Source organism: Pleurodeles waltl, chromosome 1_2 (genome assembly GCF_031143425.1).
Source record: "Pleurodeles waltl isolate 20211129_DDA chromosome 1_2, aPleWal1.hap1.20221129, whole genome shotgun sequence".
Lineage (NCBI taxonomy): Eukaryota > Metazoa > Chordata > Amphibia > Caudata > Salamandridae > Pleurodeles > Pleurodeles waltl.
In genome coordinates, this window is record NC_090437.1 from 64699871 (window position 1) to 64715855 (window position 15985).

At 45.3% G+C, this 15985-nt stretch overlaps 1 protein-coding gene across 2 annotated transcripts in view; it reads left to right on the plus strand.

Annotated features, from left to right (window-relative positions):
• The window catches only part of HELQ (helicase, POLQ like), a 449876-nt gene that overhangs the window by 378275 nt on the left and 55616 nt on the right, over positions 1 to 15985 (plus strand). The gene's annotated exons all lie outside the window — the stretch shown is intronic.

Here is a 15985-nt window from a genome sequence, read left to right on the forward strand (position 1 = left end):
CCAACCTTGTTGGTTCTCTCATTGGTGCCAGGAAGCCACCAAATGATCCTGGCTTCTAGCCTACTATTAGAGTGCCAAATCCTGAGGTAGAGAAATTAACTTTATATAAATTTGCTCTGATGCTCGATATAGATTTCTGATTAAGATGGTACATTGCTTATATAAAAAAGGTTTCTTTCTAATGTTGACATTCTAATTCTTTGACCAAACTCTTTTTTTGACCCATACCTTGTGCAACATCCCCTTCTAATTAGAGGTCCATCAAACCATATTGTCATATCAGGTGCCCTTTGGAAAAAACAATTAATAATAAACTGAAACCGAGTGCCCCAGAGCATCAGTTCCAGATTCAGTTCTTGCTATCCCTGCCATGGACCCAATGCTATTCAATTTTTCTCTAAATATGGCAAGGACCTGGGCGCCCCCCTCACAATAAACATTTGGATGCCGTGTAGCCAACTGTAAAAAATGTTGATACTGGTGCTCTTCAGCTGGATACAGAGGGTAATCTGGTTCATAGACAATGCCAATGTGGTCATGCCTCATGAAAATTGTTAACGCCTCCTAACTAAATTTGACAACTACATTTCTGAAGCTGACATATTGCTGTCTTTTGGCAGTCTCAGTATGGCTCCCAGGTCTTCCACAGTTTGCAGTAGACTACCCAATTATTTTAACCAATTTTCTGTTCCTCTTAGCACATCCACTAGATCAGCTTCAGAAAATGATTCTCCGGTTTCGTGCTTGGAACGTTTTAGTTCTTAATCATCTATCCAGGAATTTCATCAGCCACTTTTCTTTATCAGAAAGCCGTGGGCACCAAGCCCTAAATGAACCTGCTTTCTCTTAGGTGAATCAGCTCAAAAATCAGCTGGCTTGGATGGTCAATCAGGAGCAGCTAACACCCAAACACACTGGAGGAACCGACCCTCGAGCCAGGGAAGACCGTCTGAGGGACCCCACTGCAGGAAGGCAGCACCATCGTTGGAGGAGGCGAGGAGGGAGAGAATGCGTACTACTGCAGCCGTGTCATCCTAGAGTGGGGGAGACCCCAGCCCCTGATCTGCGGTGACAGAGAGAGATGTACAGCACTCGGAGCCAGATGGTGAATGTGGTGACTCCACAGCACCTAGTGTGGAACTACCGATAGTGACACCGGGGACCTCTGAGGATATCATATGAAGTCCCTACGAGAGACTGAGGCAAAAACTGAAAAGACCGCCGTACGGCGCTTAAGGGTGGGCCAATCATGCAGCTCCGAGAACAGATGAGACGGGACGGGGTGAGATCTGGAGCCATGGGCCCTGCACCACTCCGGGCCTGGTCACACGGACCTCATAAGAGAGTTTTCTTGACTAAAACTGGTTTGGATGGGGGTTGTTTTTTCACTTGTCCTGGGGTAGGGGTGTTGGGAAGTTATTTGGTTGATGTTTTAAGGGAACCCTGCCGCTGTACCCCCGACGAGTAACCCTGGAGAGGGATACTACGCCGACACAAACTGTTCATGGAAAAGGAATGCATAGTGACAGTTATATAACAAGTGAACCCAATGGGTGACTCATAAAACTATAAGATTGTATTCTGGAATATTAGGTGTATGTACAATATACCTAAGCAATACGAAGAGTTCTCCTATTTACAAAGAAGTGGGACTCACATTTCTATGCTGCAGGAAACTTACCTGACTGCGGCAGATGGGGTGGTGTGGCAGAAGAGATGGAGAGGGCCGGGTGTACTATACATCCTGCTCTGCTTATGCTCAGGGAGCTCTCATATGGATTAAGACGGGAGTCCCCTTTCAAAAAAACAGGGACACTTATTGACACCAATGGTGGCTATGTGGTGGTTACTAGCCACCAAGAGGGAAGGGACATAGCATTCATCAGCATATAGGCACCAAACACTGAACAGGATGCATTTTTGGAACACCTTTCAGGGGTATTATCTACTACATGCAGTACTGATAGGGAGGATTTCAATTAGGTGGCCAATCCTGAGCTGGACAGATCGCATTCCCCACTTGGGGGAGGGGGGGATCACCGGTGGGTAGAGTGGTTGAAATGTTCTGAGAGTGGCAGTCCGAGTGGAGGTTGCTAGACTTGTGGATACACCTTTACCCAAATACACGAGCTTACTCCTTCTTTTCCAATATGGATGACTTACGTAGCCGTCTATACACGTTTCTCTGCATGCCGAAAGTACATAGTCGGGTTCGGGAAGTGGAGTATCTGGGGAGGACAATCTCTGACCACAATCCTGTCCTTCTCCAGCTGGCCTAGGAGGGAACCAAGCCATGAATACCAACCTAGCGCCTCAAGCTGGAATCCTTAGAAGACCCAGTCTTTCAGGAACAGGTGGGGGGGACACAGACGGTATTTTGTGGAAAATGATGCTACTGTTTCTTCTCCCAGATCCTGTGGGATGCATTTAAAGTAGTGATAAGAGGGAATTGCATAGCTGAATCGATGGGAATCCAGGAGACACTACTAAGGGAGGTCATGACAGCGGAGGATGAGTTATGCACACTAGGAAAAACAAAGACCAGGCCACCCTAAGCTGCAAAGAGCGGTGAGCGAGGTCAGGGAGAAAGTAGCAGAGCACACTGAAAGACTCCACTGCTTTAACTATAAAAATTATATGGTAAGAGCCCATGCTGAGGGCACACTCCTGGTGTTGCTGGCCAATCCCTCAAAGAGGGGGACACCCATTATAGACATTATTACCCCCACAGGTCAGAGATTATTCAGACAGGAAGAGATCAACCACCATTTTCTAGAGTAATACACCTTTTTCACACTAGCGTCACGCAGAGTAGGGAGGACAACATATGGGCTTTCCTGGAACCTCTTCCATGCCAGCACCTTACTGGGGAAGTGAAGGAAACAATAGGAGGGGATATCGAAGAGATGGAAATCAGAGATGCCATCAAGGGCCTAGCACGAGGGAAAACCCCAGGCACAGACGGGCTCCACATAGAATTTTATGCCACGTAGGTTGATGTCTGGCCCCTAAGCTTGCACAGTAATGTAAAGCGGCAAGAGTGCAGAATTGACTTCCAGACACGTCTAGGGAGGCACTGATAGTTCTACTACTGAAACCAGGCAAACCGGCACATGACAGCAGGGCCTATAGGCCCCTATCCATGCTTAATACGGACTATAAAATTCCTAGCCGGATCCTTGCGACGAGACTGCTCCCACTTATGACTCGTCTGGTCCATACGGCCAAGCAGGATTTATCTCCACTCGAAACACAGCCCAGAACATCCGCTGCGTTAATGTTTTGGACCCTGATATACCAGCAAAGTCTTTGCCGTCGACATAGAGAAGGCATTTGAGAGTCTGGAATGGAAATACCTATACGCAGTCCTAGAACGTATGGGAGTGGGGGAGGGATTCATTAGATGGACACAGTTGCTATACACGGATCCCAGAGCCCACGTTAGAACAGAGTCCACCATATCCAAATTATATAGGGTGGAGAGGGGCACAAGGCAGGGGGGGGGGCTCCTCTCGCCCTTGTTATTTGTGTTGGCAGTGAAATCATTGGCTGCCCAAGCACGGACTGCTCTTTGGTATCAGGGACTACAGCACCGAGGCACCTCTCACCAAATAGCGCTATATGCAGAGGATCTGCTCATGTTCCTACGAGATACAGGGCCGGATCTTGAGGGAGCCCAGGCTCTCTTAGAACAATTTGGCAGGATAACCGGGCAACGAGTGAATTGGCAAAAATCACACCTCTACCCACTATCAGCAGACCACGACCCGCCGGGGAAGTTGGGACACGTTTCTTGGGAGCTTCTGTGTATGGCCTAGCTGGGAGTCAAGGTTTACCACACCAGGGCTGATCTACTAGAGTGTAACCTAGGTATCGCCACTAGGGCACTGAAAACGAGTCTGGAATTTTGGAAGACGCTTCCCTTGTCAGTGGTGGGAGAATAGCACCCCTTAAGATGGTGGTGCTGCCAAGAATCTCATACTGTTTTGCGGCCTTGCCGCTCTTGATCCCTGTAGTGGTTTTTAGGGCACTAAAGCTTTGATCATATGGGGGGGCTAGGAGATGGTGGGTGGCCCTCACTACACTGAAAAGACTGCAGGTGCAGGGGGGTTTGGTGGTTCCGAACTATGAATCATACTACCTGGCGGCCCAACTACAATGGCTGACCAGTGGACTGCGGGTTGTCGATTCCGAACGGGCGGACTGGGCGCAACGATCCCCCATCTCCCTCAATTGGTAGGAATGCTCTTCCAATTCACTGGGCCTGATCCATCGGATACCCCAGAGGTCCATGTCATTCATAAATGTTGGAAGAGATGTCTCCAAAAAACTAACACGGGCACAGCTTACTCACCTGACTTTCCAATGACTTGGCTAGGATGGGTGCCCCACAGGGGAGATTGGGGAGGAATTGCATCCTGGGTGGACGTGGGGGCTACACGGCTGGGCAACCTGTACAGGGATGGGAGGCTACTGCCCTTTGAGGAATTCAGGAAGGAGTCTTATCTTCCACAAGGTCAATTTCTGTTACACAGGGCGGTTGCCCACACCTTCCAAAAACATTGGCACTCAAGAGGCACAGAACCACGACCCCATGAAGTCAGCAACTATATAATAACCTCAGAACGTACACATAAGGCCATAACCAGATTATACGGGGCAATTCGTACTGGAGCATTGCATCACCCGGAGGACCTGCAAATAAAATGAGAAACAGAATTGGAGATTCCAATACCGAAAAAATCCTGGCGGCAGATATTAGCGAGGGCAGCAAAGGTATCTTGAAATGCCTGGTTTAAATGAATACACTTCTATGTGATACATAGGGCATATCTCACTCCTAAGCGGCTCCGCAAACACCTTCGGGTAATAGATGCTAAATGTCCACATTGCGGAGAAACGGCTGCAGACCTCTTACACATGATGTGGGCTTGTACGAGGATAACCGCATATTGGCGCGGGGTAACGACTCATAGGGGGGAGGTCCTGGACCGAGATATCCCTTTCACGCTGGGCCACTGTCTCCTTCACTGGTTCCCTCATACTTCCAAGAATAAGGCCACTAGTAGGTTGCAGGACCTTGCATACATACTGTCAGAAAGGGAAATAACAAGGAACTGGAAACATCCATTAGGCCCCAGGTTAGCTAGTTGGAAGAAAGAACTGGAGTGATGGGGGAATACGAGAGTTTAGTTTTACAACGTGAGACCAGGCAGTGCAGGGGTTCACCGAAACGAACGCAAACATGAGAGCAACTGGTTGAAGCCCTGAAAGATGCAAACAGGCTATCCCTCAATGAACATAGAGAGCTCTTACCACTTACCACCCACCAGGGACAGACACCTTTTAGAACAGAGTAAGGACCAGCCCATTGGAGAACTCGTCTAATATGACTAGATAAACACACATGCTTACACAGATCATACACAACAGGATAAGCGGTTGAGCTGGGGGAGTGGCACGGGAGGGGGAGGAGGGAGTGGGGGAGTTAAGGGCAATGTTATTAAGTACTGTATGATTGTTGCATAATATGCTAAAACCACAATAAAATCTGTTTAAAAAAAAGTTGTCAGTTATCTAACAGTGACAAAACTTAGGGACTTATTGTGCCTGAAGATGTTAAGTTATGTGGATTTGTAGAGAGGGGCTAATCACCCATGAGGGTATCAAGGTGCTTAGTAGGGCATTCGTGGGGGGTGGTGGGGAGGAGGAGATCATGCTTGTTTCATCTGGATCTGGAAGAGCTATGTCTTGAGGTTCCTTCGGAAGTCTATTGAGGAGGGGAAGGTTCTGAGGTGTTGCTGGAGGTTGTTACAGGTCTTGAATGCGAGGTATGAGGAGAGTCTTCCGCTTCTGGCCTTCTTGATATGAGGGAGGAGTGCACTTGCCTGGAACGCAAATCAAAGGTATCTGGTGGGCTTGTAGAAGTTGAGATGTCCTGGATTGGTCTTGTGGAGCACTTTGTAGGCATGGGTGAGTGACTAGAACTTACATCTTTCCTGGACTGGGAGCCAGCTGAAATTGTTGTGGTTTTGAGAGATGTGGTTATTTCTCGGGATGGTCAGGATGAGTCTGGCAGGGCAGAGTTCTGGGTGGTTTGGGGTCAACATAGAACATGGGGTGGGATTCTGAAGTAGAGGGTGTTTACGTAGTCAAGCCTACTTCTGACAAGAGCCTGGGTGACTGTCTTACGTTAAGTGGGATCCACTTGAGAATTTTACGTAGCATTTGCAGGCTATGGAAGCACGATGAGGCAATGGCGTTGATCTGTCTGCTGAGGGAGAAGTTGGTGTCCAAGATGATCCAGAGGCTCTTGGCATGGTTCAAGCACAAGGATGGGGGGGCCATATGCGTAGGTCCACCAAGAGGCATCCCAGGGAGTGATTGTTGCAGAAGAAGAGCACTTCTGTTTTTTCTATGTTAAACTGGAGGCAATTGTTTTTCATACAAGCAGCTACGTTACTCATGCAATTGGTAAAGTTTGCTTTGGTTGTGCTGGTTTAGTCGGTAAGGGAGCGGATGAGCTGTGAGTCGTCAGCATAGGATACTATGTTGATTCCGTGGGCTCTGATGATGTCTGTGAGAGGCATCTTGTAGACATTGAAGAGTGTTGGGCTGAGCGACGATCTGTGAGGTACTCTGCAGATGAGTTTCTTGGGTTTTGAGTTGTAGGGGGAAAATCTGACTTGTTGAGTTCTGTCCATGAGGTAGGATATCCACTTGAGGGCCGCTCTGCAGGTACCCAAGTGTCAAAGCTTTCTGATGAGTGAGTCGTGGAAGACTGCCTTAAAAGCTGCTAAGGTCAAGGAGTATAAGAGCAGCAGTTTCTCAGTTGAGCGTGCTTCGGATGCCATTGGCCACAATGAGAGCCAGATTTAGAGCTGTCTAGGAGTTGATGGAGTTCTTGGTGGTCTGCGAGTTGGGTATTGATGGCTTTCTCCATGACTTTAGCTGGAAAAGAGAGGAGCAAGTTGGCCTGTAGTTACTGAGGGTGGTGGGGTCCGCTGGTTGTTTATTCAATAGGGAGTTGACTGCAGTTTTCCAGCAAGAAGGGAAGATGCCGTTGTTTATGGAGGTGTTGAATGATGGTGAGTGCATGGGGTATGATGGTTCATCCAAGGTTGTAGATGAAGTGGGGGCTTGGTTCTGAGGGTACTCATGAGTGTAAGCTATTCATCAGGGCAGTGGTGTCTTCATTTTTGAGGGGCTTCCAGTTGCATAGCTGCTGTTTGGTGATGAGGGAGGTGTCCTGCTGGGTGTTTCTATTGGTATGCTGTGGATCGAATGTGTTGTAGATCTTTTTTTTATGTTTTTTTTTTTTTTTTTTATATATTTTATTTATTGATTATTGCATAAGTACAGAACAGAGCGCAACAAGAATGGCCCGCATTCATAGAAACAATTTGTAACAGAATACAGCCCTCCTCTGCCTCAAAGTAGCTACTGTTCAACCAGGCACAAAGTTCCGCCGCAATGTGCGGCAAGTTCTATATTATCAGCACGGGCCCAGATCATCAGCCGTCAAAATCAGTATAGTCCCCGTATAAAGTCCAGGAGGGATGTCCTAACCAGATGTCGAGGCCAGGAATAACAACAAAAAGAAAGTAACAAAGGAAAATAAACAAAACAAAAGGCAGGCAGAGCTCGCAAGCAGAAGTGCACCAGCCAGCATCAGCCATGCACGTACCACAGCACAATCAGGGGGAATGAGAAAGGACATCAAAACACTAGCAAGCGCCGTATCATTCTTCCTGCCCGTTCAAGGTCGCCAGGTAAGCACGCAAAGGAGCCCAAATATCCTTTGGTCGAGAGCCTTCAGGCATAAGCTCCCAAAAAATCATCAGCTGATCCTGGCAAAAGGCAGCGTCCTGCAACCATTCAGACCCACGTGGCGCACGTCCCCTGCCCCAGCACATAGCAACTCTGTGGTTAGCCAGCAACAAAAGCAGACCCACCAACCTTCTATGAGGCCCACTGATCTCGTTCACACACCCAAGCAGCGCGACTTTGGGGGAAATGGGTATCTCCGATCCTGTCATCTCAGCAATTATATGCAGAACCTCCACCCAAAAGGCATGAATCTCAACACATTCCCATGCAAGATGCAGAAAGCCGGCGTCCGGAGCACGACAGCACGACAGCACTCACAGCACGCATCCGCACGCAGGCCCATGTGTCTTGTAGATCTTGGCAATCTTCTGTTTGAAGAAGTTTGATAAGTCATTGCAGAGTGCTTGGGATCGAATGATGCCATAGTTGGCAGCTGCGGGATTGGAAAACTCCTTGACGATGGTGAAGAGTTCTTTTCCCTTGTTGGGGCTGACTTAAAGTCTGAGAGTTATTGCCTTTTTCGTTGCACCTCATAAGTGTTGGTAGTAGAGTTTGAGAGTGGCCTTGTATGTGGATTTTGCGGTGGTGCTTTTGTCGAGTCTCCATTTTTTCTCAAGTTTGCAGTGGCTCCAGGTCTCCCTGAGGTCATTCATGTACCAGCTGAATCTTGGTCCATTTATTTTCAGATATTTTGCCCCAGTGTCTTAATGGTGCTTTGGGTGGCTTTTTGGGGGGTTGCTTGGTGGGCAGGTATCTTGAAATGTATGATATTGTCGTGTAGGTTCTCATTATCCTAATGAGACTAATAGATTCAAGCAGCAGAATCATTTGTACTGCGGGACAGAGTCTGATCCCGCACCATGTGACGCCTATCGGCCTAATCCGGGTTTGTTCAGGCTAACTAGCAGTGCCTCATCTCCACCCAAGAGCAGGGATGATTGGGGCAACTGGGTGCAAGACATACATGACTTGTTAGGGGAATCATTGTCACTCATATCTCATCTGTTTCTCTCAGTTACATTAGTCTCACGTATGCAAGGACAATCAGAGGCAGAATAAAGTTCAATGAGGTTTTATTGAAGTAACTGCATCTCAGATGATAAAGCATGTTTTGCAATAACTAGGACGATGAAGCACAATAAGATTAAAATTGTGACAAGGAGAGTAAAACACAAGAATAACACTACCATACTGTCACTAAGGTTTGTAGGGATAGTTCCTACCTAAGCTATGTTAGAGCACAGCATGTTAAACTCTAATTCTGCCTGACCGGTTCTCTCTGGGAAGACATCATCCCTTATACCTGAGCAAGAGGCCTGTAGTCTACATAAGCAGCTGTAGCGAAGCGATCAACAATCAGCATACAGTTGTGGTAATCTGGCTGGAATCTCCCTCTAACGTACATGGGTCAAAGTAGTGTGTTTATAAGAAAACATTTGATGTTGCAAGAAGGGACCCCCACATAAGAGTGTGTATGTTTCTCTGAATACTGCAGACAAAGCGTACCACTTTTGCCGGCAACCTGTCTTACTGCAGCCCTGAGGAAAGCACAGAACTTGTTTAAGAACGCAGTGCTGACCTAGGCAAAGAACAGCTAGATAGAGAAAATAAAACAAGACCGCAAATGTGGCTAATGTTAAAATAACAAAACAAAGCTGAATAAAATATATCTATATTAAAGTGCACAGCGGCAGGCCTAGTTTGCTAAAATAACATGTATAAAACTATAGCCAAAAATGGCTACACAAACCTTCCCCTTGCCGGTTCAAGGGTGGTGCAAAGCCTAACTCAATATATAAAAACTACTAAAATTAATCTCAAAACATATATTTATGGGTATGTCAATGACGACAAGTTAAAAGACACTTAAGCATGTATGAAAAGGACAGTTTAAAACATTAACTGTGGCGTCGGGAAATCGAATTTCAGAAGTCAATTTTAAATTTGCCAAATGAATCTGGGATAATTGAAGATAAGAAATCTTCCACTTAGGCAGGTGGTAAAGTAGGAAGTTCATTGCCAAGGAAAACCCAGGAACATTTGTGTTCCAAAGCCTGAGCTGCAGCCGAGGCAGCAGCATTCCATGGTGTGCCCAACAGTGAGTTTAGAGCTGCATGATCTACAAAGGGCAACTCATAATCAGCTTCCTGTAGCAAACGCACCCTCAATGCGCATGTCTGGTAATGAGCCCTCAGCGAGAACATCAACAGATCAGCGTCCATTGAAAGCAAACACTGCGTAGCAAGACAAACTTTCAGTGCACATTCAAAAGGGCACCACAGGCACCGAAACACGGGCTGCACACAATGCAAACCCGGTCTGAATGACAGAGACCAGTCACACTTCAATCGTACCAGGAGTGGTGCTCCAAAGTACTGCATCATGCGTTCACGACACTGCTGCGCTGGTGTAAGCGGGTTCAGTCCTCCTTGTTGTAACATGACAGCCATTGCGCAGAAAAAGTAGCAATAGCAAAATGCCACCTATTATAACCAAAGTTATCGGAAATCCTCCCAAAATACTGGAAAAGATTGAATGTATGGCTGAAAGTATTAAACCAAATATAGAGGAGAAGGTGTGAACAAAACCAGAACCAACAGCCTTAAAAAAAATGTGTAATTCCAGAAGTACTGGATGCATTAAATATCCGTCCCACGAGTTCACCAAAGTGTCTCGGAAAGTTAGTACATAAAAGGGACTGTATCTCTGCAGATGACCTCACAACCTGAAGTTCATAGGTCTCGCGTGCAGATGTAAGCGCCACATGTTTTTGAAACAATAAAGCTTTGAGTCTGCTCATCTTGTCAAAATTCACATTTGAAGTAGCGATTTGGGGCCATATCTCAGCTACTTCCCTCTGTCGTGTAGGAGGAAAAATTACATTCCTGTAGCATGTAACAGACTGAAACAACAAACTATTCTGGCTCGCATCCACAACAGCTCTCACTATTAAGGAGCACATAGCGCCCATTCAAGAGCACCAGGAAAACCGGTCAAATCAAGGGGACTGGGACTCCCTTCAGATAACAATCCAAGCTCGCTGCCGAAGAGTTGGACGCCCCGTACAAGGACAGCTGTTTACAAACCATCGAATGGCTGACAGAAGTCTGTAATTCACTATCGCTAAAAAAGACCTCTTTCATGCCACTGAAACATTTGTACGAGAAGGGCAGCTCCCACACCCCGTGGATGTAATTATCTCCTAGCCTTTGATATCTTCCCATTGGAATGTGTTTTAAGCAGGATGTGAATTGAAGTGTTGAAATAGGCAGATTGATGAGCCCGTGTATTAAACACTCAGCAGATGGTATTTCAGCCACAGTGAAAGACGACTTTTCTAATTTTTCAATACTTAACATGACATAAGTCTCTTCCTTCTTAGCCATTAGTAGTTGTTGTCGCGTTAAATTAAATGTGGAAAATATATCCCTCGTGCTGTTGTGTTGCCATGGAATGCGACCTGCTTTCTGTGTTTGTAGTTTCAACCTGCTGCATAATGGATCTTAGTTGACTCTGTCCATGGTGTAAAGAGGACATGTCGCTTTGTACTAAGTCTATTGTAGAAGAACCTATGTTGTTTAAGGTGTATATCTGGTCGGACAGGGTATTAATCCCATTATCTACAACAGCTAATGCCTTCTGTAAATTTTCCTGATCTATTTGCCTTATCCGGGCAGCAGCTTCTTGTTGAGAGAGCTTCCAAATGTCATTATAGACTGCATAGAATGCGTTGTTTTCTGGGGCCCTAACAGGAAATCCTGTAAGTCCGTATCATTAGACAGGAGACTGAGGTGTTCTCTAACAGAATCTAGTGAGGAACTCTTCAACCACTGCTGGCATAGTTTCCCTACACTGTATGTTGTCACTATACGTGCGTGTTCAGATGACACATAGCGAGGGTCAGCCCTGCTTGTTCTAAAACCCCCATGGAGTTTACAAAATGGTTATGACACCCATTTGTATCTGTTGACCACAATGACCACCCAACAGGACTTGAAAGTGAAGCATTAAACGTGCCTTTTTGGACCCATTTATCGAGCTGATCTTCAGTTGCATTTATATACTTTTGCCATTTGTAAAATTTTGCAGAGGCAGGAATACTGCCGCATTCAAATCCCAACTTGTCTGTTGTACAATTTCATTCAAAAATATAATCTGAACAGGTATCAGGCCTGCTCTCAATAAAGCTTCCTTTCCCCTTATTTGACAATTTTTTTGTTCCCCATATGATTTTTAAGTTAATCGACTTCAACCAATACAGGGAGTGCAGAATTATTAGGCAAGTTGTATTTTTGAGGATTAATTTTATTATTGAACAACAACCATGTTCTCAATGAACCCAACAAACTCATTAATATCAAAGCTGAATATTTTTGGAAGTAGTTTTTAGTTTGTTTTTAGTTTTAGCTATGTTAGGGGGATATCTGTGTGTGCAGGTGACTATTACTGTGCATAATTATTAGGCAACTTAACAAAAAAAAATATATACCAATTTCAATTATTTATTATTACCAGTGAAACCAATATAACATCTCAACATTCACAAATATACATTTCTGACATTCAAAAACAAAACAAAAACAAATCAGTGACCAATATAGCCACCTTTCTTTGCAAGGACACTCAAAAGCCTGCCATCCATGGATTCTGTCAGTGTTTTGATCTGTTCACCATCAACATTGCGTGCAGCAGCAACCACAGCCTCCCAGACACTGTTCAGAGAGGTGTACTGTTTTCCCTCCTTGTAAATCTCACATTTGATGATGGACCACAGGTTCTCAATGGGGTTCAGATCAGGTGAACAAGGAGGCCATGTCATTAGATTTCCTTCTTTTATACCCTTTCTTGCCAGCCACGCTGTGGAGTACTTGGACGCGTGTGATGGAGCATTGTCCTGCATGAAAATCATGTTTTTCTTGAAGGATGCAGACTTCTTCCTGTACCACTGCTTGAAGGTGTCTTCCAGGAACTGGCAGTAGGACTGGGAGTTGAGCTTGACTCCATCCTCAACCCGAAAAGGCCCCACAAGCTCATCTTTGATGATACCAGCCCAAACCAGTACTCCACCTCCACCTTGCTGGCGTCTGAGTCGGACTGGAGCTCTCTGCCCTTTCCCAATCCAGCCACGGGCCCATCCATCTGGCCCATCAAGACTCACTCTCATTTCATCAGTCCATAAAACCTTAGAAAAATCAGTCTTGAGATATTTCTTGGCCCAGTCTTGACGTTTCAGCTTGTGTGTCTTGTTCAGTGGTGGTCGTCTTTCAGCCTTTCTTACCTTGGCCATGTCTCTGAGTATTGCACACCTTGTGCTTTTGGGCACTCCAGTGATGTTGCAGCTCTGAAATATGGCCAAACTGGTGGCAAGTGGCATCGTGGCAGCTGCACGCTTGACTTTTCTCAGTTCATGGGCAGTTATTTTGCGCCTTGGTTTTTCCACACGCTTCTTGCGACCCTGTTGACTATTTTGAATGAAACGCTTGATTGTTCGATGATCACGCTTCAGAAGCTTTGCAATTTTAAGAGTGCTGCATCCCTCTGCAAGATATCTCACTATTTTTGACTTTTCTGAGCCTGTCAAGTCCTTCTTTTGACCCATTTTGCCAAAGGAAAGGAAGTTGCCTAATAATTATGCACACCTGATATAGGGTGTTGATGTAATTAGACCACACCCCTTCTCATTACAGAGATGCACATCACCTAATATGCTTAATTGGTAGTAGGCTTTCGAGCCTATACAGCTTGGAGTAAGACAACATGCATAAAGAGGATGATGTGGTCAAAATACTCATTTGCCTAATAATTCTGCACTCCCTGTATTCATAGCCTTCTATAGCCAACTGGGAAACAAAGTAATCCGAATGAATGAAATAATATGACTCTTCATTTTTAACATTGTGCCCAGAAAAACATGCACATTTTTCAGAATATGTTTTAGAACTCCCTTGTGGTTGAGTCAGGTAATGCTCCCATTGTGTGTAATTAAAAATAATCTTTAGGGTACTTGCTCTATGAATGAAATGGTGTCCATAATAATTATACTAGAACATATCTCAATAATTTTCTTTGGATTGATAAAAAACATCCCTTTCAAATACAGTAAAATACTGCAACTCAGTCCTCATAGAATCAACTGTTTTCACATCAGAAACAACTCCGAGTATTATTGCATTATTCATAGAAAGTTTAAACACTTGTGGTATTTGAATGACCTCCGTCGGGCCGTATATATCAAATGTGACTATCACAAACAATCCCATCAGGAATTGGCTTAGCGAAAATGTTCACGTAAGACAAGTCTCTGCGGACATTGTGAGTAGATAAATGGGGTTTCTGGACCTCATCCACCAGTTCCACTGTTGGTCGTTGAGGAAGGTAATGGGCATGTATCAGAAGAAAGAAAGCAATAACAAAGGCAATTAAAAGTAGGAAAGCTAATATAGTTAAGGAAAGCCACAGATAGTTCCATGGGAGAACAAAGTAATTTGTTTTGAGCCTTCTAGGCAGATTAAGTGCTCTCTGGACTCCATACAGGTGGTTAAGCCAACTACTACCCATACCTAGTACTCTGTTTCATTACTCCACTACACTATTTCGCTCTGGATGAAATGGAGACGAGTAATGGAGTTGGACCTCTAACAAAGCCATGGCGTCCCTGAATGCCCTTGAGGCGAAAGCAGGGCCCTGGTCCGAGTGAAAAACCTCAACTGCATATGTGCCAATGAAGACTTGCAAATCTTTAACAACAGTCCGAGTGTCAGCCGAGCATTGTGGCCACACCCATAGAAATCTAGAGCAGGAGTCAACAGCAACTAGAATGTATTTGTATGCACTGTCAGGTGTCAAAGGACTTCAATGGTCCAGGTACACAATGTGCTGCTTTGATCAACTGTGGTCTTTGAGCTTTGTTGGGAATCTCACAATTACCCACACCTGGTATTATAGCTATGGCGGAAAACAAGTCTGCCATCCGGTAGGAATATTTAGCAGCATATGCTTTTGGCAAGGGCGTGCCCTCAGCCGTGGCTGTCACGGCAGCCCTTATTTCATCGTCCGGTTTCGTCTTGGAACGAGTTACTGCAGCAACAGAAGCCATAGCTACTGCTGATTTGGCTGCTTCATCAGCCAGTTTATTCCCAGCAACATGTATTCCAACGCGCTGGTGTCCAAGTGTATGTACAACATGGACATTTGGTAGCGTTTCCTTCAGATCCGCTACTTTCCCCCACAGAGGTCTGTGTTTGATGGTGTTACTTTTGGAATCTCTGAACCCATTCTGGCACCAGTAATGCAGATATTCGTTGAAGGACTGGACACAATAGTACGAATCAGACCATCAGCGTTAGCTGGTCAGGATCCGTATGTTCCAGTGACATCACCAGAGCCTTTAGCTCTGCTAATTGGGCAGTGCAATCCCCTAGGGTTTGTGTAAAGGTATGAAGGGGATATAATTTACTACCCTCCATATAACTGCTTATGACTGCGCAAGCAGCTGAGTATTGATGCTTTCTGCCTGTAGCAGGTTGTGTTGAGCCATCGGTGTACATGACTCTTATATTGATCAATAGGCAATGTATTTGTCGAAACTGGGTATTCTAGTTCATATTGCAAATATTTTTGAGTTTGTAACTTTGGGTCAAAAATATAATCAACATCAGTGGCTGTCAGAGATGTTGTCCATTGGATCCAACGTGGATGAAATGCTTTAGCCTTTGGAACGCTGGCTTTGCTAATAGCCTCAAGGGCTGGTGTTGGAGATAAGACAATAATGCGTTTCCCCTGAGCTAATGGTCTTTCTTTAATGACAGCCATCTGAACAGCAGTGAGAATTTTCCCAGTGGGAACAAAACGTTGTTCTGCTGTTGAATACAATTGTGATTTGTATGCAGACGGGACTGTCTCACCCTCATTGAATGTTACATAGGTGAATCCAGTGGCACCAGCAATTACTCTGATGACCATATGTTTTTTATTGTCCTTTGTGTGTAAGTGTTGTGCTGCAAGCATGTCTTGTTGCAATGTTCTGAGGATGTGTGTGTTTGACTGTCCAGAATTTACTTAAAAAGTCAAGACGTATCAAGTCATATAAGGGTTTGATGCGTGATACATAATCTGGAATGTGTGTTCTGCCAAAATTTAGAAAACCCAATAGCGA